The 25,238-nt window shown below is 38.8% G+C and overlaps 1 pseudogene; it reads left to right on the forward strand.

The window, feature by feature from the left end:
* Positions 1-9,231: 9,231 nt before the first annotated feature.
* On the forward strand, positions 9,232-10,200 carry LOC139046291 (olfactory receptor 7A17-like; annotated as a pseudogene).
* Positions 10,201-25,238: the final 15,038 nt, after the last annotated feature.

Raw genomic sequence — 25,238 nt, forward strand, 5'->3', positions numbered from 1 at the left:
TTTACGTACAGAGCCCCAGTTTTTATGGGAGCAGCCAAGGGGACACCAGTGAAAGCCTGGCTCACGAGGCCAGGAGGGCTCGCACTCTTGGGTCCCATGGACTATAACCATCAGAGAGACAGTTTTTGACTGGCAGCCATCCCAGGACACTTCACTGATGGCAGACTGAAACATAGCATTGATTTTTTTTCTGAAAAAGAGGCCTATTTACTTGTCCAGGAGCTTTGGCCTGACAAATTCTGGTCTGTCATATTCATAAAGGCCAGGGGAGGCATTCCTAGGGAACAGAGGCCATGGATGCAGTTTTTGGGCTCTCCCTCTGCCCTGCTCCAGCCTTCTGGTATCTCAGAAAGGAGTTTATACCCTTGCCTGGTGCCCCATTTTTTGCCACTGCTGCCAGGGGACATCTCTATATCACCTGGCTCTAGAGCCCAGCAGAGCTTAGGTACACTGGCCCCTCAAGACTATAAAAAGCAGAAAAAGTGTCATTAAACAGCTACTGCCCTCAGGGCACAGCAAGGAGCAAAGGGTCCAGGAGCTCAGTCTGTCTGTGAGAGAGGCTTACAGCTTATCACTGCAGCTGCTGCCTGAGGGGCAGGCTTCTACTCTAACACACATCTAAGGGCTCACCAAGACCTACCCAGAGGTCTCAGAAGATGGGCCCATCTAACACTTTCTCTACTGCATCTGGACCCCCAGTGTCTCTGGGAGGGGGGTTTCCTCGTGTCTGATGCCCCAGTTTTACATCTAGCACCTCAGCTTCTGTTGCTGCTGAACAAGGGGCTCTCCTTGGTCGACCGGTTCTCAGACAGTGTCGACTGGAGGGGCCTTCTTTGCACTCCGTCTGTCTTACCACAGCTCACTGGTACCTCTCAGAAAGGAGCTTATACACTTGGTGTCTGAAGTCCCGGTTTTCCTAACTGTTGCACAAAAGACACTTCCAGATCACCTAGCCTGGAGGCCAGCAAGGTTTATGATGGTGGTCCCACAGGACTCTATACACCTCATATTTTAAAATCTGCTGTCTGAGGTCCTATTTCAATTATCCTGAAGTTAGACGCTGACTGAGATTCTGCCATTTGGAACAATGACAGGTCTTGGCACACCCACAATAACTGGAAGCTATGAAAAATAAAACAGGATGATTGGACATCATAAAGATTAGAGAGAAAACCAAGAGTTAGGGCAAGGCTGAACAATAAGTTTCATCTTCCACATGAGGCCACTCTTTCAAGATGGGGAAAAGTAACTGTTTCACCCAATGCATAGAAAGGACACAGATAATCAAGCAAAATGGGGGCAAAAAAGAATATGTTAAGAACAGAAAAACAAGGTAAAACCTCAGAAAAACACTTGATAAAACAAAGATAAGTAATTTACCTGATAAAGATATCAAAATAATGGTCCTAAAGATGCTCACCAAACTCAGGAGTAAGAGATGAACACACTGAGAATTTCAACAGAGAGGTATAAAATACAAGAAAGTACCAAACGGAATGTACAGAGCTGAAGAATACAATAACTGAACAGAAAAATACACTCCAGGGGTTCAACAGCTGACTAGACGAAGCAGAAGAAAGGATCAGTGATCTCAAGGACAGGACAGTGGCACATACCCAAACAGAGCAGCAAAAAGAAAAAAGAATTACAAAAAGTCACCATACCTTGAGACAACATCAAATAGAATAACATCCACATTATAGGGGTACCAGAAGGAGAAGAGGGAGAGAAAGGGACAGAACATTTATATTTGAAGAAATAATGACTGAAAACTTTCCTAATCTGGGGATGGAAACAGACATCCAGATCCAGGAAGCCCTGAGAATTCCAAATAAGATGAACCCAAAGAGATCCACATTCAGATACAGTATAATTAAAATGTCAAAAATTACAGATAAAGAGAAAATCTTAAAAGCAGCATGACAAAAGCAACTTGTTACATGCAAGGGAACCAACATATGATTATCAGCAGATTTTTAAGCAAAACCTTTGCAGCCAGAAAGGAGAGGCACAATTTATTCAAAGTGCTGATAAAAAAGCAGTTTCCACCAAGAATACTTTACCTGGGAAAGTTTTCATTTAGAATTGAGGAAGAAACAAAGAATTTTCGGAACAAGCAAAAGCTAAAAGTGTTCATCACCACTAAACCAGCCTAACAAGGAATGTTAAAGGGACACCTTTAAGCTGAAAAAAGGCACTAATTAGAAACAACAAAACATATGAAAGTATAAATCTCACTGTTAAGGTAAATATATACCAAAGGTAGTGAATTAATCACATATAAAGCTGGTATGAAAAAGACAAAAGTAGTAAAAATAACTGTAAGTACAATAATAGGTTAAGGGATACACTAAATAAAATGATGTTAAGTGTGACATCAAAAACATGAAACATGAGGAGAGAGCAAAAATGCAGTTTTATAGTGTGCTCAAACTTGTTATTATCAATATAAAATAGACTGTTATAAATATAGGTTGTTTTATGTAAGCTCCATGGTAACCACAAAGCAAAAACCTATAGTAGATAAACAAAGATAATGGGAAGGGAATCTAAGCATAACAGTGAAGAGAGTCATCAAACCATAAAAGAAGAGACCAAGAGGAGAAGAAAGTAACAGAGAGTAACTACTGAAACAGCCAGAAAATAATTTTAAAAAAGCAATAAACACATACTTGTCAATAATTACTTTGAATGCGAATGTACAAAATTCTCCAGTCAAGAAACACAGAGTGGGTGAATGGATATAAAAACAAGACCCATCTATATGATGCCTACAAGAGGCTCAATTCAGATGTAAGAATATACACGCACTGAAAGTTAAAAGATGGAAAAAAGATGTTGTATTCCAATTAAAATCAAAAGAAAACTGAGGTAGCTATGCTTAATTTCGTACAAAATAGGTTTTAATACAAAGCCTGCAGTAATATACAACAAGATCTACCATTTATAAATACTTATGCAGCCAACGTAAAAGCACCTAAATATAAAAAGCAAATATTAAAGGCAGAAATTGACAGCAATACAATAATCGTAGAGGACTTTAATACCCCACTTACATTAATGGATAAATCATCAAGACAAGAAGGAAAATTCAGCCTTAAATATCACACTAGGCCAGACGGACTTGATCAATATATATGGAACATTCCACCCAAAAGCAACGGAACACGCATTCTTTTCAAGTACGCATGAAACATTCTCCAGGATAGATCATATGTTAGCTCAAAAATATAGTCTCAATAAATTTAGGAAGGTTGAAATCACATCGAGCATCTTTTCCAACCACAATGGTGTGAAACTGGAAATCAATTACAAGAAGAAAACTAGAAAATCACAAATATGTGGAAATAAAACACCACTCTACTGAACAACAAGTGTGTCCAAAAATAAGTCAAAGGAAAAATTTAAAAATACCTGGAGACAAATTTAAAAACGTAGGCACTAAGCTCTTTGTTTTCATGACAATATTGCCAAAACAATCAGGAACTTCATACTTACGTCACAAATTCACAGGTGTCATTCACATCCTCATTATAACAGGCTTATCAATTATAACAGATACATTTAGATTTTATGCACCATAACTTAGCACACTGAAGTGATGACATGACTTGATTTTTATAATAGTTCAGTCTGTGAGGTGGTACTGTTATGAACCCAATTCTCCATTATAGAGATGGGGCTCAGAGAGATTTAATATTCTGCTCAAAGGTATAAACCAAATAAGGGGTGGAGTCTTGGTGGAAATTCTGTCAGGATGTAGAGCTATTAGGGGTTGTGTCCCCATCAGAAGTCAACCCTTTGAAGATCCAAAGTGATAGCAGACAAATTCCTCAGCATTATACTGTTCAGAAAATTAAAACTCAGAGTCATGATGAGGTGCTGGGAGGTTTAGACCTCTGGAGCAGCAGAGTTTGTGGAGAATAAGTAATAAAAACTAAATTCACCTGGCCTATAGCGCAGTCTCCTGGGATAAAAGATTTAGCGAGAAAAATTTCCATTCTGTCCAGACCAGTGTCCCATAGGGAAATCACGTACTTAGAGGTTGGAGTAACAGGAGGAAAATGTGCCTAATGAGCAGACGTAGGGAGCTACAAATATCTCCTCTGTTGCAGTGCCCCAGGGCATGCAACCTTGGGCTGGACAGGACGAGGTTGTTTCTTTTGGAGACCCAAGTCTGCCTGGGGCACAGAAAGCTTGACTCCTTCCTGCTCTCTTGTCAGGGGACAGAGCTTTAGTCTCCATCATCAACCATCCAGGGAGGAATTCAGACTTCCACACACAGACCTGCCTCTCAGGGACTCCCGGTGAGTCTGAAAGCCCAGTATGTAGTTCAGGAAAGCGCCAGAGAGAATCAGAGCTTGCTTGGTTTTGCTGGCTTGATTAGTAAATTAAGGTATTTATTTATGATGCTCAAAAGAGAAGTGAACATTGAAACTGGCAAAGCAAGTGTCATTTTTGACACTTAAATGAGAGTAGAACATAAGTCCAAGGGTCTTTTTAATTAAGGGGAGCAGGGAAGTAGAGTATTAGCTGTGGGCGGATATACAGTGAAATGAGTGTTTATCTTTTTTTTTTAAGATGGGGCATCTTTGACTGTGTTTCCATATTGATGAGGAAGACCCGGACCAAGGAATGCTTGCAGACACGTCCTTGCAGCGGCAGTAAGTGAGATGTACATTTCGCAGTATCTTTTCTCAGTCTGGGTATTCACATTAAAAAATTAATAGGTAAAAGGGGTATGCTGGTGAGAATTACTTTACAATTGTCTCATTACCTGTGAGGTCGTATATAATGTGGGTTACTTAGCCAGTTACTTTCCCTTTTGCAAATTATCCGTGTGAGTTTTTTGCTTTTATAATGTGGGGTCAGAGTGTTTTTACTCATCATTTTGATTGCATTCTTTCAAACAAAAAATTGTTTTTGTCACCAACTGGCGGTGTCATTTAGTTAGCCTATATGTGTGAAGATGTATTTGTGGAAAATGTATGAGTTCATAAATTTAGTTTGGTCAATTCTGTCAGTCAGATTTTTTGTGTTCCATTTGTTTTGGTTTGTTTATTTTCTTACTGAGATGCTTAAGCTGTCATTTCAATATTCTTCACCTGTGAATCTTTGCCTTAAAGGAAAAGGACCGTGAAAGTTCTTCTACCTCCTTAGAGATAATAAATCACTTTTACATATTTCCAACTTGTTTTCACATTTCTGATATTCCTTATTGTTCCTTTTGGCATTTGGGGATCAGATCTATTTCTGAAACTCACATTTATTTAGGCCTTTGGAAGGCATTCATCATTAGGAAGGCTTTCTATACCCCTATGTCCAAGATACCATATATCTCCATAAAATGTTTGACTCCATGTATCTTTACATAGGATGAAATTATAACAGATATTTCTTCTCCCCAACATGTGCAAAGCCTTGGTATATGATTTTATATCTAAATCTTTGACAATGTAATCTTGAATTAGTGACCTATGCTGATTTTACTAAACTGTTACTAGTTAATGTCTTCGTATGAATTCGTTAGAGATTTTCATCCAGTTCTGTTACATACAGTTGTTTGAAACTATGTTAACCTAATTTCATTCTCACTAACATTTTCCCCTAAGATTTTACTTTCATTTAAAACTCCTGTTTCTGTATCATGCGCATCTACATATTCATATACTTTTATACAAATGTGTGAATAGAATACTAAGCACAACATAAATTTCCTTTGCATTTTAGAGCAGTCCTTTTTAACCTTATCTGCCATTATTCTTCTTACTCAATAATTCCTTACAGACTTGCTCCCAATGAACCAGGGAAATGATGATATATTATTTCAGTGGTTGCACAATATTTCCTCATACTTTGTGAAGTCTTTCATTATCTTTATCTTACATTACTATTACAGCAATGCTACAAAAATATTTTGGGATAGTTAAGTTCAAACTGTGGTTCCAACCAGGGGCGATTTTGTCCTCCAGGGGCCACTGAGCGATGCTTGGAGACATTACAGGCTGTCACACTGGGGAGGGATGGACAGAGGCCAAGGACACTCCAAACAGCCTACAACACACAGGACAGACCCCACCACGGAGAATAATCTGGCCAAAAATGTCAATAGTGCTGAGACTGAGAAACCTGAGTTAAAGAATATCTATACTTTTAATCATTATAGGTGTCTTCAGATTGTTTCCCCAGTCATGACACTTTCACACTTCTGCCAGGAAAATTGGAGTACCCTGTTGCCACCTGTTTAAGTTTCCACCCCAATCAATGTGAGAGCTCCTTACGTGTTTTCCCGAGCTAATGTGTTTGAAAGAGATTTCTTGGTTTTTTGTAAACTATTGCTGAGGTTGACCAAAGATCTAGATATTTAGTCACCATTTGATTTGCCTATTAATTTTATATGCCCATATATTATAAGCATGTTATTCTAGAGTTATCAGCTTTTCAAATGATCTTCAAAACTTATTGTGTCTCTACTGACTTTGGGGAGATATTTTGGCCATGAATATGTTTTACACTATATTTAGTTAAATATGTCTATCTTCTCACTTCTGAGTTTCTTATCTTAATTAAGATGATTTGGCCCCTCCATAGATTTTTTTTTAAAGATTTTATTTTTTTCCTTTTTCTCCCCAAAGCCCCCCAGTACATAATTGTATCGTCTTCTTTGTGGGTCCTTCTAGTTGTGGCATGTGGGACGCTGCCTCAGCATGGTTTGATGAGCAGTGCCATGTCCGCACCCAGGATTCGAACCAACAAAACACTGAGCTGCCTGCAGCGGAGCGTGCGAACTTAACCACTCAGTCACGGGGCCAGCCCCCCTCCATAGATTATCATATATAGTTTTCTAGAGGTTTACCTAAAAAGTATCGATTACTCTTACCATAGTAGTTGATTCCTCAGAGTTTTTTGTGATATGACTGAATGGGAATCAACTTCCTTTTCTTCCAGGTCAATATCCATTTTACAAGATTTATTCAACAATCCAATCTTTCCTCATATATTGAACTACAACTGTATCATATAGGAAATGTACTTATATACTGAGACCTAGCTCCTGAGTCATTCAACAAATAAGCATCTGCTATCTGCAATAATTTCTAGGAACATTATACATTATATTCTTTTATGTCTATACTTTTGACAATTTAATTAATAAGCCATGTTGTTGTTAAATTATTGCTATTTTACATCTTGTTTTGTTAGTTTTTGATGCTCCACTCAATTTCCTTTAATGCAGTTACTTCGAAGCCACTGTCTTTAACCTGGTTTCATTCTCTTTGCCATTCTTTTTATTTTATGACTTTGCTTTTACTTAAGTTTGGTCCTATAGAGTACACATTTTAACGTACATTTGTGAAAAGAAAAGGTGAACAAAACTGGTGAAGCCCTACTTGTTTGGATCTTGCGTTATAGTGGTGAAGCCAGAGTGCAATGAAATAAATGTGTGTGTGACACCATGTGCTCAGGGATCAATCATAGAAAAAGAGTCAATCAGGTAACAGGATGGACTTGTCGCGGCAGGTGCAGGACCTTGGAGAGCACGGTCTTGGGGGCCTTTGCTGGTTGTCTGATGACCATAGTCAGGACTACAGTGTTCACATTGGGTTTGTCAAAAAAAGAATGAAACCTAATGTACAAACCAACAAAGCGAAGATCACACATAAGAGAAGTGAGAAGGCGCTTGCGCCATCTGCTACCCAACCATGGAAAAACCAACTGGGCAAATGCATACAGAATAGGCAAAGGGAAGGCAATGCTTCTACGGCTTGATTTTAAAAACACCCAACTTTTCTTGTATATTTTCTTTTGTGAATTATTTAATTCCTTTGGTCAGTTTTCACTTGGGATGTTCAATCTGTAAAGTGTTCCACACCACAAATTTATCACTACTTTTGTCTTTTGGACAAATTTATTTTTTCTCCTTTATTATTTTTGCTTGGCGTCAACAGAATGTCATCAGCTTTGGAGTGCTACCAGAAACCAGTGAAATCTTTTCTTCCTCACTGTCTCTCAGGAAGCACCTGAGCTTATTAAATCTTTTTCTTCCTCATTCCCATTTTATTACTCTCTCTCCCTCTATGTTTATTGAACTGATTATGTTTCTCTAAATACAGGGCAGAAAATGCACACTTCGTTATGGAGCCCCAAGTTTATTTGTCATGGGACGTTTCAACAGGAATACGTGGATACCATTTCTAAATTTTTTAGGGGATAGAATCTTGATCAGGACAGCTTGAGTTCTGGCCACCCGCAGCCTAAACAGTGATGGAGAAGGAACGCAGAGGAGGGCGGCCAGGTGTGCTGTGTTGTGTGTGCGTGTGATCCTTGTGAACTGAGAGCAGTCCTCAGAACAGGGCTACCTGGACTCGTATATTTCAAGGTAACCCTTAGAATAGAGGGTCCAGAACTTAATCAACTCAAAGTGCTGAGAGGATAGCCTTTGTAATTCACAGGGTGCCTATGTAACCAGATTAATAAAGTGCAAGTTTTACATGATATGGACAAGGGACTCCCCTTTTCTTGAGGTTTCAGCAGCAGCAGGGAGGGCACCTCATTCCTCAACATTTTCTGACACCATCTCATCACTCTACGCCTTGCTCATTCCCCTAGACACATTTTGAATCTTGATTGTGTAAAGCAATCGTCTTTCTCAGGGTCTTTGCAAGGCTGGTCCTTCTGCCAGGCACACAGTTCTTCAGAGAAACTTGTGTCTCCACTCACTCTTCTTTCAGATTTCTGTTCAAATGTCACCTCACTTGCAGCTCCTGCCTCAACTCCCAATAAAATATAACACCCCTATCCACTGTCTCCTTTTGACGTGTCGTCTTTTTATCAGAGTGTCTGTCACCATTGCATATGTTGTATCATTATTTTTATTTGGTCATATTCTTTCTCCATCATTAGATTAGGGACTTTGTTTTTCGAGGTTCTATTCTCTGGATGGTGCTTGGAATATGGCTTATATTCAATATATATTACTCAAATGCATGAAAGATACTCAATAAAACATTAGGAACATTATGTTTGAGGAACAAACTGATGGTGGAAAAGGAATTCCTAAAGAGAAGTAGCACTGGAGATGCCGTAATGGGGACAAGATCATACACAAAATATTGAAATTAAATTTCTTGATTCTAAATCTAGATGTAGCAGTTATTCTACGTAACTAATGCTTGCTTGTGTGAAAGGAAGTCATTTATTTTTCTATTTCCTAGTAGTCACCTCCAACACATGGAACCAGAGAATGACACACATTTTAAAAAATTTCTTCTTCTGGGATTTTCAGAGGAACCAGAACTGTGGTCCCTTCTATTTGCACTTTTCCTCTCCATGTACCTGACCACTGTGTCTGGAAACCTGCTCATCATCCTGGCCACCATCTCTGACTCCCACCTCCACACACCCATGTATTTCTTCCTCTCCAACCTGTCCTTTGTAGACATTTGCTTCACCTCCACCACCATCCCAAAGATGCTGCTGAGCATCCAGATGCAGAGCAAAGGCATAACCTACGAAGGCTGCATCTCCCAGGTGTATTTTTACATATTATTTGCAGGAATAGATAACTTTCTCCTGACTATAATGGCCTATGACCAGTTTGTGGCCATCTGCCACCCCCTGCACTACTCAGCGATCATGAACGCCCAGCTCTGTAGACTATTGGTTCTGGTGTCCTGGTTCGTGAGTGCCTTTTATTCCTTGTTACAAAGCTTAATGGTGTTGTGATTGTCCTTCTGCACAGACGTGGAAATCCCCCAATTTTTCTGTGAACTCAATCAGGTGGTCCAACTTGCCTGTTCTGACACCTTTCTCAATAACATGGTGATATGTGTTGCGGCTGTGCTGCTGGCTGGTGGTCCCCTGGTTGGTATCCTTTACTCTTACTCTAAGATAGTTTCCTCCATATGTGGAATCTCATCAACTCAGGGAAAGTACAAAGCATTTTCCATGTGTGCATCTCACCTTTCAGTTGTCTCCTTATTTTACTGCACCAGCCTAGGAGTGTACCTCAGCTCTGCTGCCACCCACAGCTCACACTCCAGTGCCACAGCCTCAGTGATGTACACTGTGGTCACACCTATGCTGAACCCCTTCATCTACAGCCTGAGGAACAAAGACATAAAGAAAACTCTGAAATCATTCTTTGAGATGGTAGCTATAAAAGGAATAATTCTCCTGGGTCAGAAGAAGTATCCTTGATTGCAGTGCTAAAAGTTTCTGAGCCAGAAATTGCTTTTCTTTGATTGTATAATGCAAGTAAAAATTGTTCCTTCCCTTTTTTCCATGTCTGTCCATTTCTTTGACTTCAACTTCTTTATACAATTTAAGTAACTCATTCTGTTAAGCTTTCACTCACTCTGATATAGAAACAGTTTTCTAATATTTATTTTTTTCCTATTTATCAAAGTTTTTCCCAACTTTGTGTTTGAAATATTTCAAAATTCCCATTTCTTTCATGGACAACATGAATTTCTTAAAAATAATTTCTTCTCTAATGACATATATCACCCCAAATAATTTTTCCCTTGTTTTCCTTATAGAACAGTGATGAGTTGTATTACTCACATTTTAAAAAACTACAATTGACAACCAAGGCAATTTATATAATTTTGTAATAGGGGAAAATATGAGACCACTGTTTCACACATTTTTGTACATCGTTCCTTTGTATATCACTACCCCAATTGCTGATCCAGAAAATGTAGACTTCAATATATATATTGTGTTTGATAGGTAGTCATTGAATTTTATTCTCCTCATTAGAATCCTGTTCTCTTATTCAGATCTGTGTCCACTGTGCCTCCATCGTGACAGCAAAATGATTACCAAAGACATGTCTCCGAGTGGAGTCCACACAGAAACACAAATTTGAATAAATAGATTGACTTTATTTGGCCTCTGAAACAGAGTAGAGCTTAAGTGTGATGAAGTAGAGTTGTAAGATACTTTGTATTACTGAGTAAAATATTTCTATTTCTAGCTATACATCTACACATTGAAGTTTGAGAGACTGATGTCTGTGTGGAAGTGGGTTTTTCATTGGGATGACTTGGTTGGTGTGTTCAAATTTTTTTATTAAATTATCTTCATTTCATCTTGAAAACTTCCAGTGCTGCCACAAGTCATACCTTTTCCATGACTCTAAATGCAGTAAAAATTTTGTCATAACCACTAAATGGGCAGTGAATAACAATATCCATATCATACATTGAATAACATATATATATGTATCTCCTCCTGATGAGAGGATGACTCAGTAGAGAGCTTGACTTCCTGCCCCGTCATGTGATTGAGAGTCACAGGTTTTAAACAAACTTGCATGTCCTTCCACCTTCTCCTGCTTACCTGGAAAGGAACCTCAGTGGAGTAAATTTTAATACATTTATCCGAAATAATCTTCAATAACAGAGTAATCATGAATGTTATCTTCAAATATCAGGACAAATGCCTAGAATGAAAAGAAGCAGATTATTATAATTGCCTTCACTTCTGTTTGTTTTTATTTTTGTATCAGTTAGCTGTTGCTGCCTAATAATCCATTGTAACAGCAATTGGTAGGAAAGTGCCTTGATTCTCAGATGAGAGTGTGGAGGGGAGTTGCTCTGATCTCTGCCGTGTTCCTCGTTGAGTCTGTATCAGCTGTGATTCCTCACGTTGTCTCTAAAGCTCATCCGTCATGTTGTGTGCAGCTGTATCGCACTTTCTTCTTCAAGAAATGTATGCTAGTTCACTCCCTTTATATATGTAGATTAAATCTTAGAGTTTATGAGAAAAATAGTTTATCAAGTGAAAATGGCCTTAATTTAACTTCACAGTTCCTATCTCTGTGACATTTTCCTTCTTCAAGTTATAAGACGTCTCTCCTAGGTCTTATAACTCAGCAACCTGTGCTCTAGACCCGACCCTGGGTTATGTACCCTAGAATTTTTTAACTCTACTTTATTGGAGTGTAATTACATAAAAAAATGGCAAGTTTATATATGTTTATTTATAATATATTATATAATATTATATATTTATATTATATACAATTCTATATAGTTTTATATCAATATTAATGTTATATGTAATATTAATATGTATTTTTATATATATATGTAAAAATCTTCCTCACTTACACTGGGGTTACATCTCAATAAACCTATCATAAGTTGAAAGTGTCATAATTCAAAAATTCATTTCAATGCATCTAATGCATCTAAACTGCCAAACACCATAGTTTAGCCTAGACCACCTTAAATGAGCTCAGAATACTTACATTACCCTGCAGTTAGGCAAAATGATCTAACACAGATCTATTTTAAAATAAAGTGTTGATGGGCCAGCCCGCTGAACTGGTTAAGTTCAGTGTGCTCTGCTTCAGCAGCCCAGATTTGGTTCCCAGGTGTGTATCTACACTGCTCTGTTAGCAGCCATGCTGTGCTGGCAGCCCACATACTAAAAAATAGAGGAAGGTTGGCACGGATGTTAGCTCAGGGCAAATCTTCCTCAGCAAAAAACAACAATAAAAAAAAGTGTTGACTGTCTAATGTAATTGATTGAACACTGTACTCAAAGTGAAAAACAGAATGGTCGTATGGGTACAGAATGGTTGTAAGTGTTTGGGTTCTTTACCCTCGTCATCGCATGGCTGAGTGGGAGTTGTGGCTTGCTGCCATAACACAGCATCATGGGAGAGTATTGTACCACTTATCACTACTCTGGGGAAAAGATCAAAATTCAAAACTTAAAGTACAGTTTCTACTGAATATGTATTGCTTTTCACCATCGTAAAGTTGAAAAATGAGGAGCTGAACCATTGTAAGTTGAGGACTGTCTTTATGTATACATACACACACAGAAAAACAGACCCATTGATAATCCCATCTTCTTGGTTGAAAGGAAACTTGAGAGAAAGAGGAACAGGATAAAAATAATAAACATTTGAAGAAACATGAAATTGAAAGAATGTAAAAATTTTGGCACACAGATTTAGAGTAGAAAGAGTGACCTTAATTTTAATGATGAATTTCTTTTCCTCTCTTAAAGACTCAAAGGCCTCAGCTAGAAACACATTTATGTTTAGATGATGAGAAATTCTCTGCACTAAGGGAGCCATATGTCTGCAAATTGACTTTAATTTTCTTTTCTTATTTAAGGTGGGATTTCAACAAAAAAAAATGCCTTGACCCAAGAAAATCCAAATGAATGAATTGAGAGGCTTAACATCAGTTTCCTTGAACAAAACGTTTTTAGCTGAATGTCTGCTTTAGATTACAATTGCTGCTTATCAAATTACCACACTAGTGGCTTAAAACAAACAAATTTATACCTTAAAGTTCTACAGTTCGGAAGCCCAAAATGCATCTTATTGGGCTAAAATCAAGATGACTGCAGGCCCAGGTTTCTTATGGAAGCTACAAGAAAGAATAAATTTCCTTTTCTCTTACACTTCCTAGCGGCCACCTGCATTGCTCGGCTCATGGCCATTCGTCCACCTTCAAAGCCGGCTGCACAACATCTTCAAATATTTCCCTGACTCCAATTCTTCCTCTTCCTCTACATTTAGGGGATGATCATGATTGCACTAGTCCGACCAGATTATTCAGGCCAACCTTCTTATGTCAAGGTAAATGAATAGTAACTTAATCCCACCTACTATCTTAATTCCATTTTGCCATGTAAACCAACATATTCAAAATTTCTTGGGATTAGGATGTGGACAGTATTTTGGAGGCCCTTATTCTACCTGCAAAGTCTATTTCAGATATATATTATTTGATGTCCTTGAAGAGCCCTCATATTTAAAAGAGTCAAGCAGAATTTATCACCATCTGTAGAGTGAGTGAAAAACTGTTCTTTCAAAATTACAAGCAAAGAAGATGTGGGTGGAGAAGACCTAAAACTACGTCTTACTCAGGTCCACAGCCTTGCTGCTCACACTGTGACCCACAGACCAGGACCCGCAGCATCGACACCACCTGAGAGCTTGTTAGCAACGCACAGTCCCTGGGCCCACTGGAGACCTGATGAATTTGCATTTAGACTACAGACTTTGTCGATTTGCATGCACATGAAGTTGGAGAAGTGCTGGTCCAGGACAGGTTTCCTCACCTTCTCACTGTTGACATTAGGAGCTGGATAAATACTTGTAGTGGATACTGTCGCGTGGATTATACAAGTTTGCTGTGTCCCTTCAGACATTGCCAAATATCCCCAGGGCCAAAATCATCTCTGATTGAGCACCTCTGTGCCAGAGTTTGAGAACTGGAAGCATCCTGACAGAACTCCAATCAAGGCTCCATCACGATTCTGTTTATACCAGTGATATTGTGATTTGTAACCAAGAATATATATATTTGGCCTTCATCACATTTCTGGCACAGAGTTCCTAAAACTCTGGGAATTTCTTAAGTGTTGAGAGCCATGAAAGTGTGTTTTGTTGTATTAAAAAGGTGATTTGGGACTTCAGCTAAGGATAGGAACTGGTTGCCAGGAGAACCAGCCATGTGGTTAGAGGGTTGGAATTTAAGTCCCACCCGTAACCTCCTGGCATGGGAAAGGGGCTGGAAATTGGACTCAATCCCCAGTGGCCAATGATTTCATACCTATGTAGTGAAGCATGTATAAAAACCCATAGGGATGGTGTTCGGAGATCTCCCAGATTGGTAGACATAAAGAGGTTTGGTAGAGTGATGCGCTCAGAGAATCTCCACGCCCTTTCCTCATCCCTTGCCTTATGCACCTCTTCCATCTGGTTGTTCCTGAGTTACATTTTTTTATAATAAACTGGTAACCTAGTAAGTAAAATGTTTCTCTGACACCTGTGAGCCACTCTAGCAAATTAATTGAGCCCAGGGAGAGATCAGGGGAACCTCTGAATGACAGCCAGTTGGTCAGAAGCATAGGTAACAACCTGACTTGCAACTGGCCTCTGAAGTGGAGAGCAGTCTGTGGGACTGAGCTCCTAACCTGTGGTGTCTAAGGCTGTCTCCAGGTAGAGAGTGTCAGCATTGAGTTGAACTTTAGGACACCCAGCTGGTGTTGGAGAATTGCTTGGCTGTGTAGGGAAAATACACACACACACTGGAATTGGGTTGAATCTGTTCAGGTATTTTGGAGCTTCATGTACTTGAATGTCCATATCTCTTCCCAGATTTGTAATTTTCAGCTAATATTCCTTCAAGTAAGCTTCCTGCCTATTTCTCTTTCTCTTCTCCTTCTCAGATTTCCCTAATGCAAAAAAAAAAAATTCTCACTTAATGGTAACATAATTCATATTGGCTTTCTTCACTGTTTCTCATTCTTTTTTTTTTCTCTTCTAACAGGATGATTTCAAGAGATCTGCCTTCACCTTCACACATTCTTTCTTCTAATCGATCAAGCGTGTTGTTGAAGGCCTCCAATGTATTTTTTATTTCAATCATTGTATTCTTCAGCTCCAGAATTTCTTTTTCATTCTTTATTACAATTTTTAACTCTTTGTTCAATTCCCTGACTCGGGTATGGGGCACACAGCAGCAGCAGCACAGGCCAGTGATGGTGGGTCAAACCCATGACTTTCAGCTGAGGGGCAGAGGGCAGTGCAGCAGCAGCTCTGGTCTTCACATGGCACAGCACTGTGACTCCTGATGCTGGAGAGTGGGAGACAGCAGGAAGAGTGGAAGAGTGAGTGCAGGAGTGACTCGGGCCTTGGGAACAGGTCTCACCAAAGTGACAGTTTCAGCCCTGGGCAGGTGGTACAGCACTGGAATCTATGGGCAGCTCCATGAGCTGGGCTCAGTGTTGGGGAAGACTGTGGGATTCTTGGTCTCAAAGGCTGCAGATGACCATGGCAGTGACGAGGATTGCTGAGGTCTTCCTCTGCTCCTTTCCCCATGGGGTAAAATCCCTGTGAGGGGATCCCTTTTGGAACCAAATTTCTCTGGACTGAACCCAAAGGTTCTAAACTAAATTAAGACCTTAATTACATTTGCAAAATCCCCTCATTTTTCATAAATTGTGTCCTAGTCTTGAGAGCTGAATCCTTCAATGCACACTCAAAGGAAGATGTATCCAGGGTTCATGTACCAGGAACAAGAATCTTGGGGCCTTCTGAGAATTATGCCTATCACACCATGGTAATGAATTGGAAGATTCAGTATTGTACCATGTCAATTCTCCCTAAAATAATCTATAGATGCTGTGAAATCAAAATCTCTGCAATTGCTTTTGTAGAAATTGACAACCATTTCTAAGGTTCTTATAGAAAGGCGAAGAACCTACAATAGACAAAAAAGTTTTGAAAAAGAACAAAGTTGGAGGTCTTACTATATATATTAATTAATATATATTAATTAATTAATATATATTAATTAATTAATATATTAATATAATTAATATATATAATATATAGTGTATATATACACACACTATATATACACACATTCTGAAAATGCCTTAGGATCACTAATAGGGCCGAGGGAAGGTATTCCTCTCCCTGGCCAGTCAGCAAACACTAGAGGAGGGGACCGTGTCTTCGTACATGCAGATAGCAATGCAAATCTTAAAGAAACATGAAAAATCAAGGAAGCATGACAGCAGAAATGGAACAAAACCTCCCAACAAAGAAAAGCCCAGGAATAGATGGTTTCACTAGTGGATTCTACTAAATATTTAAGCAATGAATGCCAAACTTTTCTAAAAACTTGAAGAGGAGTAAACAATTTAAACTCATTTTTTGAGGCCTGCATTAACATGGAGGTTTTTATGGGAGACATGGGATCTAATAGGCTTTGAAGGCTAAGTAGGAGTTTTCCCACCAACTCTCCACCACTCACCTGGTAGAGATGAGCATAGTGAGAAGCAAATAAGAAATCAGAAAAGCGTGTAAGGACATACTGTAATTGAGAACAACAAAACAATTATCCTAATGAATGCAATTATTATTAGATTGCTGTGTGTTAGTTATGGCAGAAGATGAGATGTGAGTGAATTTAAATATAAAATACCACAGGTTTGAAGGTAAAAGGCCATATATAAACTGCTTTCAAATATGTTTGCACATATATGCATACTCCACCTTCAAGATAAGATGAAACAGCATACTGAAGTTCTTGCAGATGCTAAGCAGTGAAGCCTTAGCTAGTGCCTTGGTGAGTTTCTAATCAAGTAGTCGCTTAATTATTTCAAAGTCGAATTTATCTATTTGTGGGATCACTAACTAGGCTTTTGAAAGCTTTTAAAATCATCAAAGAGGTTGTCTCTTCCCATAGAATGTGGTGGGAGCATACAGACATACAAAGAATTGTTTTTGATTTTCATGTCCATGCTTTATGAAGAACATCTGCTTTCTCCTGATATATTCTCTCATCTCTTTCCTGAAATAACAAAATATATCAATTAAGCTATATATTTCTCTTATGTTAATTTATTCTTTGCTGAGACTATATTTGAAGAACTAAAATTTTAAGACACACTCTTTAATTTAAATGACATATTGCACGTGAAACTTTAACCACAGCTGTCTTTATCCAATAGTTAAGGATTTTCTGTGTTTTTCTTGTTCAGTAACCTCCATGTTCAAGTCCTGGAGCTATCTTACCCTGACTCATAAGCACTGTCTACCTGCTGCCAGTGAATTTTAAAAGTGATCACACTTACAATATCTTTCTACAATATCCTGCTTGGCTTAAATATCAAAATGCCATCTTTCAATAGTTATGTCCTTAGAAAAGCAATTGTTCCTTACAGAAATATGAAATGTGCTACAAACTCCGATGCATTATCTTCCTCATAGATAAAATGGAAGGAGCAAATCCACATAGAAATTTTGCATTTACTCTTTAAGAAGGAGATTTCCTGTGTTTTTTATTTCAGCACGCAAGCCAAGAAAGTTTGAATAATTTGACTAAGGGCATGAATCAAACTCTGCTCTCGTATAAAGATCATTATCATTATGATGAAATGAAGGTTTTAATGCGGCATTAGGAGAAAAGAATCAGAACGCATGGGACAACTATTGTGTAAGACTGTAACTGATGATGGAAAAAAAACTTGTTGGTATGAAGAAGTAGGACAGAAAACTCAGTCCAATTCAGCAAGTATTTTCTGAGGACTTACTGAATCCTGACTACAGAAGAACTACATAACTTTAACATAGACAATGAAGACATTGAAATTGTTAAAGATTTTGTTTACCTTGGTTAAGCCATCAATTTACATGGAGACTGTAGCCAAGAAATCAAGAGAAGACTGAGATTTGGAAGGGCATCAATAAGAGAATTTGGAAAGATCATCAAATGTAGGGAAGCGTCCTTAGAGACTAAGGCCAAGATTATCCACACCCTTGTATTCCCAATTGCTATGTACGAGTGTGAAAGCTGGACAGTGAAGAAGGCAGATGGGACAAAATGGATTCATTTGAAATATGGTGTTGGAGGACAGCTCTACAGATAACCTGGACTTCCAGGAAGATGAACAAGTGGGTCCTAGAGTAAATTAAGCTTCGACTATCCCTGGAGGTAAAAATGATAAAACTGAGGTTTACTGACTTTGGGCACATCCCGAGAAGGGAGGAGTCTTTGCAAAAGACAATAATGCTGGGAAAAGTAGAAGGCAGCAGGAAAAGAGGAAGACCAAATATAAGACGGATTGACTCCATAGAGGAAGCCATATGCACGAGTCTACAGGAACTGAGTATGGTTGTTGAGGACAAGGCATTGTGGACAGCACTTGTTCATAGGGTGGCCAGGAGTAAGAGCTGACTTGATGGCACATAAGAACAACAAACTGAATGCTTAGTGCTGTGCTGAAGGTTCTGGAGAGAGAGAAGGAAATGACATGACTTTCTCCAAAGACGGTTAAGTTTCCTATGGTTTTGATTCTATGTTAGCTGATGCTTCATAGTCAAACATATATCTCTGTGTGTGTCTGTATATATATGAATATGTAGATACACAAATATGTACATTTGCATACACACAGGTAAACATGTTCATCCGCATGTGTGTACTTGTACACATGTATATATGCACGCTTATACATACATATATCCTCGTAACAGGGATGTAGAATAAAAATGTTTGGTGCAGGTGCGAAGTGTGAGGATAAAAAGTTGACACTTTATATCAGAAAAGAAATGAAATAAACATCTGAGGAGCAAGAGATATTGCTGTTAGGAAGTGGTTGCAGGTAAGCAGAGTACATGTGCATTTCTGAGAGGGGCAGTGAGAGGCGGCCTCGGGCTGGAGGAGGGGAGGGAGTTCAACTGCCCCAAGGAGACACTACTAGATGGTGAACACACTCTACCACACCATGGCCTATATTTCCTAATGAAAGTATTCTTCTAAACAGACAATGTTAGTGCAATCTGGTAATCCTTCCTAATCTGTGCCTTCACATGTCCAGATATGAGCTCATCATTTTAGATATACATATGTGTTTATGATGTCTATTATACATATCTCTTGCAGTGGATCATGGCCAAAAATGTCCTAAAGCCACTAGTCAAGAAAAGGATGTTAGCCTGAGTAGCCCTATAAACGACTACGTAATTGTCTCTTCCTTTTTTTAATTGATTTTTTCTCATCATGGACTTTCATTTCTCCCTATGTAAATTAAAATAGAGGAGAGTGAAGTTTTCCCAGGTCTGTATTTCCCTCCACACCAGCATTGCTATCCTTAGACGTTAAAAATCTGTGTATCAGGGTTCCAAGATGGAATATAAAACTTTTAGAATAAACTTACCACGGAGTTATTGCTCAATAAACATCTTAAATTAAAGCAAACAAAGAAAAAAATCAATAATATGAAGAGTTTTGGGGATGACCTGAGCAAGAGTTGTAGTCTATAAGTGCCATTAATCCTTGAAGAGACAGGAAATAGGAGTTACTTTATCTGTGCAATATTTATACCAAGTCTAATTTCTGGGGTGTACAAAGCAATTTATGGTTTTTTGAAATTGTTTTGAATTTTTTTGTATGGAAAGAGAGAGAAATATGGCATCATGGGGTTTACTAACAAGAATCTTTATTTCTATATATGTTATCCTGTCCTAAACTAAACCTCATATTGATATATTCCAATTATGAACAACAGGGCAAAAGGATGGGTAAAAACATATGAAGATGTTCCATTTAAAATAATACAGTAGAGAAATAAAAATTAACAAAAAAGTAATCCAAATCTATGTGTTTTTAAATAAACAGTAAAGTGTTAGGAGCTATGCAAATTGGTATAAATCTATTAGAAATCAGATATCACTTTTATTTTAATTAAGTAAAATGTTTTTAAAATGTGGAGGTGTTCCCCTGCGTTCAGTCAGGTAAGATGATGCTTTATACATAAAGACGTCTCTGAAACACCGTGTCAAGAACCAGCTGGAGAAATTTAGACATGCAACAACAGAATAAATTGGGCATACTGAGAACATAACAGTGGGTGGGCTCTTGCATCAGAAAAACACAAGTTGGAGTTCTACCTGTATTACAGACTAGCTGCCTGGGCTTAATTCAGGTGCTTAACGTCTCAGACTTCTCTTCCTTATCTGTAAGATGGGCGTATATGATATGAAGTAAGTAAACACCAATGAAGGATGTAATTGTGCCTTTCATAAAGTTCCCCGCTCTCAGTGTGTGTTATTAACACTGCGCAGCCGCCTATGGTGCCCTCTCTGCGGTCGGCAGTGAGTATAGATCAAGGAGAGCATTTGACATCTGTCGGCATTGCAGCAACATGGAGCTTGTGTCACACAGGCACGGTGATAGGTCTGTCAGAATGACGTCACTGCAGAAGATTCGTCTTCCTTTATGTGACTAATGTTAAGATTTTTTTCAACAAAATCAATAGTTTTGAAAAAATTAATGTTAAATTTTAAATAATATAATGCACAAGATCTTTGAACAGCCAGCCAGTGTGGGCTGGGTCCTTTCGTACAGCTCTTAACTTCCAAAATACCATCAATTTGGGCGAGAAAGGTAAGCTTTTCCCACTAAATGTCTCCTTTTGCTCTTCCTTCTATCCTCAGATTCTAAATATGCTAATAATTGTAATATTAGAACAGTCATATTAGCAGTAAAATTGCCTTTCAGGATATTAAGACAAGTTTAATTTAATTAGCTGGATTTAATTCTTCTTTCTTTATCCAGACATACTGAAGTCACACGGCCCAGCTAAATTGCACCCAGGTGTTGGCATTTATTGTTGTGGGCCTCACAGCTCATCAGGAGTTAAAGATGCCCCTGTCTGTGGTATTCTTATCCATCTGCCTCTTCCCAGTGGGAGGCAACCTGGGTTTGATCCTTGTCATTAGAGCAGAAGCAAGACTCAAGACACCAATGTACTACTTTCTTAGCAAGCTGGCTTCTATTGATTTCTGCTATTACACCCAAAATGCTTGAGAATTTCTTGTACAAACAAAATGTGATCTCCTTCAACGCGTGAACTGCTCACTTAGGCTGTTTCCTGGACTGCATGACAGCCAAGTGCTTGCTCCTGCTTCCATGGCCTACAACCAACATGTGGCCACTTGTAATCCTCTGCTGTATATGATTGTAATGTCCCCAGGAATCTGCATTTGGCCTGTGGCCGTCCCCTTTAGCTGTAACTTTCTGGTTGTACTATTTCATGCCATCCTCTCCTATTGTCACTCCAATATTGTTAGTCATTTCTATCATGATGACACGCCTCTCCTGAGGCTAACTTGCTCAGACACTCCAAACAGCTGCGGATCGTGGCCTGTGCTGGTATCATGTTCATTTCTTCCCTTCTGGTTGTCTTTGTTTCCTACAGGTGCATCATTTCGGGCCATCCTGAGGAGGTGTTCAGCTGAGGGCAGGTGCCAGGCTTTCTCCACATGTGGCTCCCACATGCTGGCAGTCACCATAGTCCTCGGGACCCTGATCTGTATGTACCTACAGCCAAGCTCATACCCTTCCCTTGACAAAGATAAGATGGGCTCAGTCTTCTACACAGTGATCATTCCCATGCCGAACCCCTTAATTTACAACCTTAGGAACAAGGAGGTGAAAGACACCCCGAAAAAAGCCATCAATAGAAACTAGGCTTTCGTGTTCATGAAGTTGAGAAAGTGACTTGAATAAATAAAAATGAAATTTTCATGGTCTGATTTTTTCCTTTTAAAAAACTACTTCTTTTTAAAAAACTATCAGAGTGCCTATTCTTAACATGTGAGTTTGATACATCTGTTCTCTGTATAGTGAAATTTTTTAAAGATTTTCACTTAGAATGAGATTTCAGATGAAAAAGTAACCATAGGTAGGATCCTAGGGGGCATCACACATTAGAAACAAACATACTCAAAATAATTGAAACTTGAAAGACTGTTTGGCCAGTGGCAAGGACGATATGCAGTTACACTGGAGCCAGCTGGTCATCACTGATGAAGGTGCTGCTCATCACACATTGTGCCCAGCAGGCAGCGTAGCCCGGTGAAAAGAAGACAGGCCTGGAGTCAAACAACGTGCTCAGGTCCCAAACATGGCATTTCCTGTGTGGGCTCTCACCAGCTTATTTATCAGTTAAATGAGGACAATGTTACTCAACTTGGAATCTTTTTTAGGAGTAAATAACATGAAAAATGGCAATAATCAATTGTAGGCACTTGCATATCATCTCCCTTCCTTCTATGAACCTAAAGACCTCAGTTCTATTCTCAACTCTATTAATGAACTTGAGGGGCCAAATGAGGATTACCATACATAACTTATAACCATAATAGAGATAGAGATATGTATGGATATGTTTAAAATAAATGGAGTAACTTTACAATTTTCAATTACGCAGAAAATGGTTTTGTGTTTGCAACTCATACATATCGTTTAATATTTTTTTCCATCCAGTGACCATTTCAATACTTATTAACAAAAGATTAGAGAGATGTTATTAATGTCCAGAGAGAGAAGATGATATTCAAGTAAAATTATTTCTTAACAAGCTTGCCTTAGGCCAGGGTCTACTTTTGACGTTACTGTGCACATTTGGATGACTCACAGAGACACGGGGCTAGTCTGTCCACAGCTCTCAAAACTTTCTGTCTTCGTCTTTTCTTTAAACACATATACCTGCTATTTGAACATTTCAGTGGCGCCCTGTTTTCTGACAAAGCTCCTGTAGCAGGTTTTGAGTCTGTATTCCATATATTGAAAGCTTGTCATCAACATCCTTGAGTTCACAACCTCCTGTCTTGGCAGGCTGTGCCACAGCTGTGCTGTTTAAGAGCACAGATTCCCTGGAGTCTAAAAGCTCGAATGTGAACACTGGGTCTAACACCCGCTGAAGCAAAGATCTGGGTATTGTCATAGGATCAAAACAGACAATGAACAAAAAAAATTTGTTTAACAGTAAAAGACTTCTTAAGATGATAAATTTTACATTTATTCTCCCAATTTTAAAATGATAAACACTTAGAAAGATATCCAATCCAAGTAAAATTTTAAAATTTTGGTTAGAAGTAAAGATTTGCCACAACAATTCGTATAGGAGAAAAAATTCATCATGAATTTCACTTAAAACTTGACGATAATTATATAAATTGTTTTTGTCCTTTTTGAGGACAACTGCTTTCAATTAGAAAAGTATTTTAAACTTAAATTAGTCCACCTGTGGAACATATCACAATGAAATATTACCCTCAAAAATGTGGAATTATGAAGTTATTTTATTGGTAAATAATTAGGAATGCTTCAAATATCCAGATGGGCACCAGACAAGCACAATTTATAGGTATACCAAGATGAAAAATCATCAATATTCGTAGGCATGGAATGCATTCCAAAATGGAAATATACATACGAAATTGAAATCAAGTTTGTTGAAATAGAGACTAGCACAAAATGTAAAGAATGATTTAAATGAATATTACAGAAAGAAGGATCACCCACAGTGTCACCTCATAAACAGAACTACCGTTAGCATTTTGCCATGCACAATTTGAGCATGTTTTCTGCGTGCATATATGATCTACAGGTCATAACATGCGATGAGAACATTACAGAAATCCTTTCTTACTAGAGAACCAGATTAGCCTGCTGCTCTTTTTAACTTGCTATATTGTGGACACTTTTCAATACCAATAAACATAGACCGATTTCAGCCTTTTAATTTTACTAAAGAGCTGTGCAATAACTGAACACGTATTAGAATACATGTAGATAAACTCTATTTTTTGGTAAGTAAAAATGAAACAATTCATATACTTGCATACTTTTATTATTTCCCTAAGTACCTAGCATTAAAATCATTGTATCAAGTGACAGGAATATTTTAAACAATTTTGACACTTACACTGCTTTCCAGAAAGATGAAGAGAAATTATACCTCTGTTGGCTATATCCATTTTTCCACAACTTTCTCAACAGTGTGCAGCATCATTCTTCTCATTTGATCCATCTGATGGACATCTGATTGCCAGCCAGTCCTTTCACATTTAAGAGCTGAAGGTTTTCTCTTTGTAATTTAGGAGATCGGGGAGAGTGAGTCATAAATATAGATCTAAACACACTGTGGGGAGAGACTCACCATGGATTTTAAGTGCTGCTCTAGCATATCGGTTACTCATATAAATACGTGTGTCTTTCATTCTTTTTTTTTTTTTCTTTTGAGGAAGACTGGCCCTGAGCTAATATCCGTGCCCATCTTCCTCTACTTTGTATGTGGGATGCCGGCCACAGCATGGCTTGACAAGTGGTGCATAGGTCCACACCCGGGATTCCAACTGGGAACCTCCAGCTGCCGACGTGGAACGTGGGCACTTAACCACTGCACCGCCAGGCCGGCCGAGCGTGCGTCTTTCGCTAGACATTATTTTCCATCATTTTGCTTATAATACCAACCTACCTTTGTATAACCACCGCCAGCGCAGCTCCTTCCAGCTCACAAAAGCTATATCTGCACATCCCTTCCCAACTCCACGTTCAGGACTTCGGCAGCTTCAACCCAGCTGTGGTAAGTACACTTAGCCCATGGAAATCAGGAAGTCAACTGATGCTACAAATCAGCACTGTTCTGGTTCACTGCTTTTGAAAGCCAGTTGACAAACATTCTCTGGCATGCCACTGACGCCACTCTGTTTCACAGTCTGCAGTTTATAATATAGTTCACTATTTGTACGGATAAATCACCCTTCATTACACTTGATTTTGAGGAATGTCCTAGTCTAGGACGCTTCCTCCGTGGCTGCGGAGGAGCCGCTGGCTCCCTCCTCTCCCGCGGCCTGGTGGGGGGCGGGCCAAGCGGGGCGTCTGCCCCCGACCCCCGAG

Source organism: Equus asinus, chromosome 9 (genome assembly GCF_041296235.1).
Source record: "Equus asinus isolate D_3611 breed Donkey chromosome 9, EquAss-T2T_v2, whole genome shotgun sequence".
Lineage (NCBI taxonomy): Eukaryota > Metazoa > Chordata > Mammalia > Perissodactyla > Equidae > Equus > Equus asinus.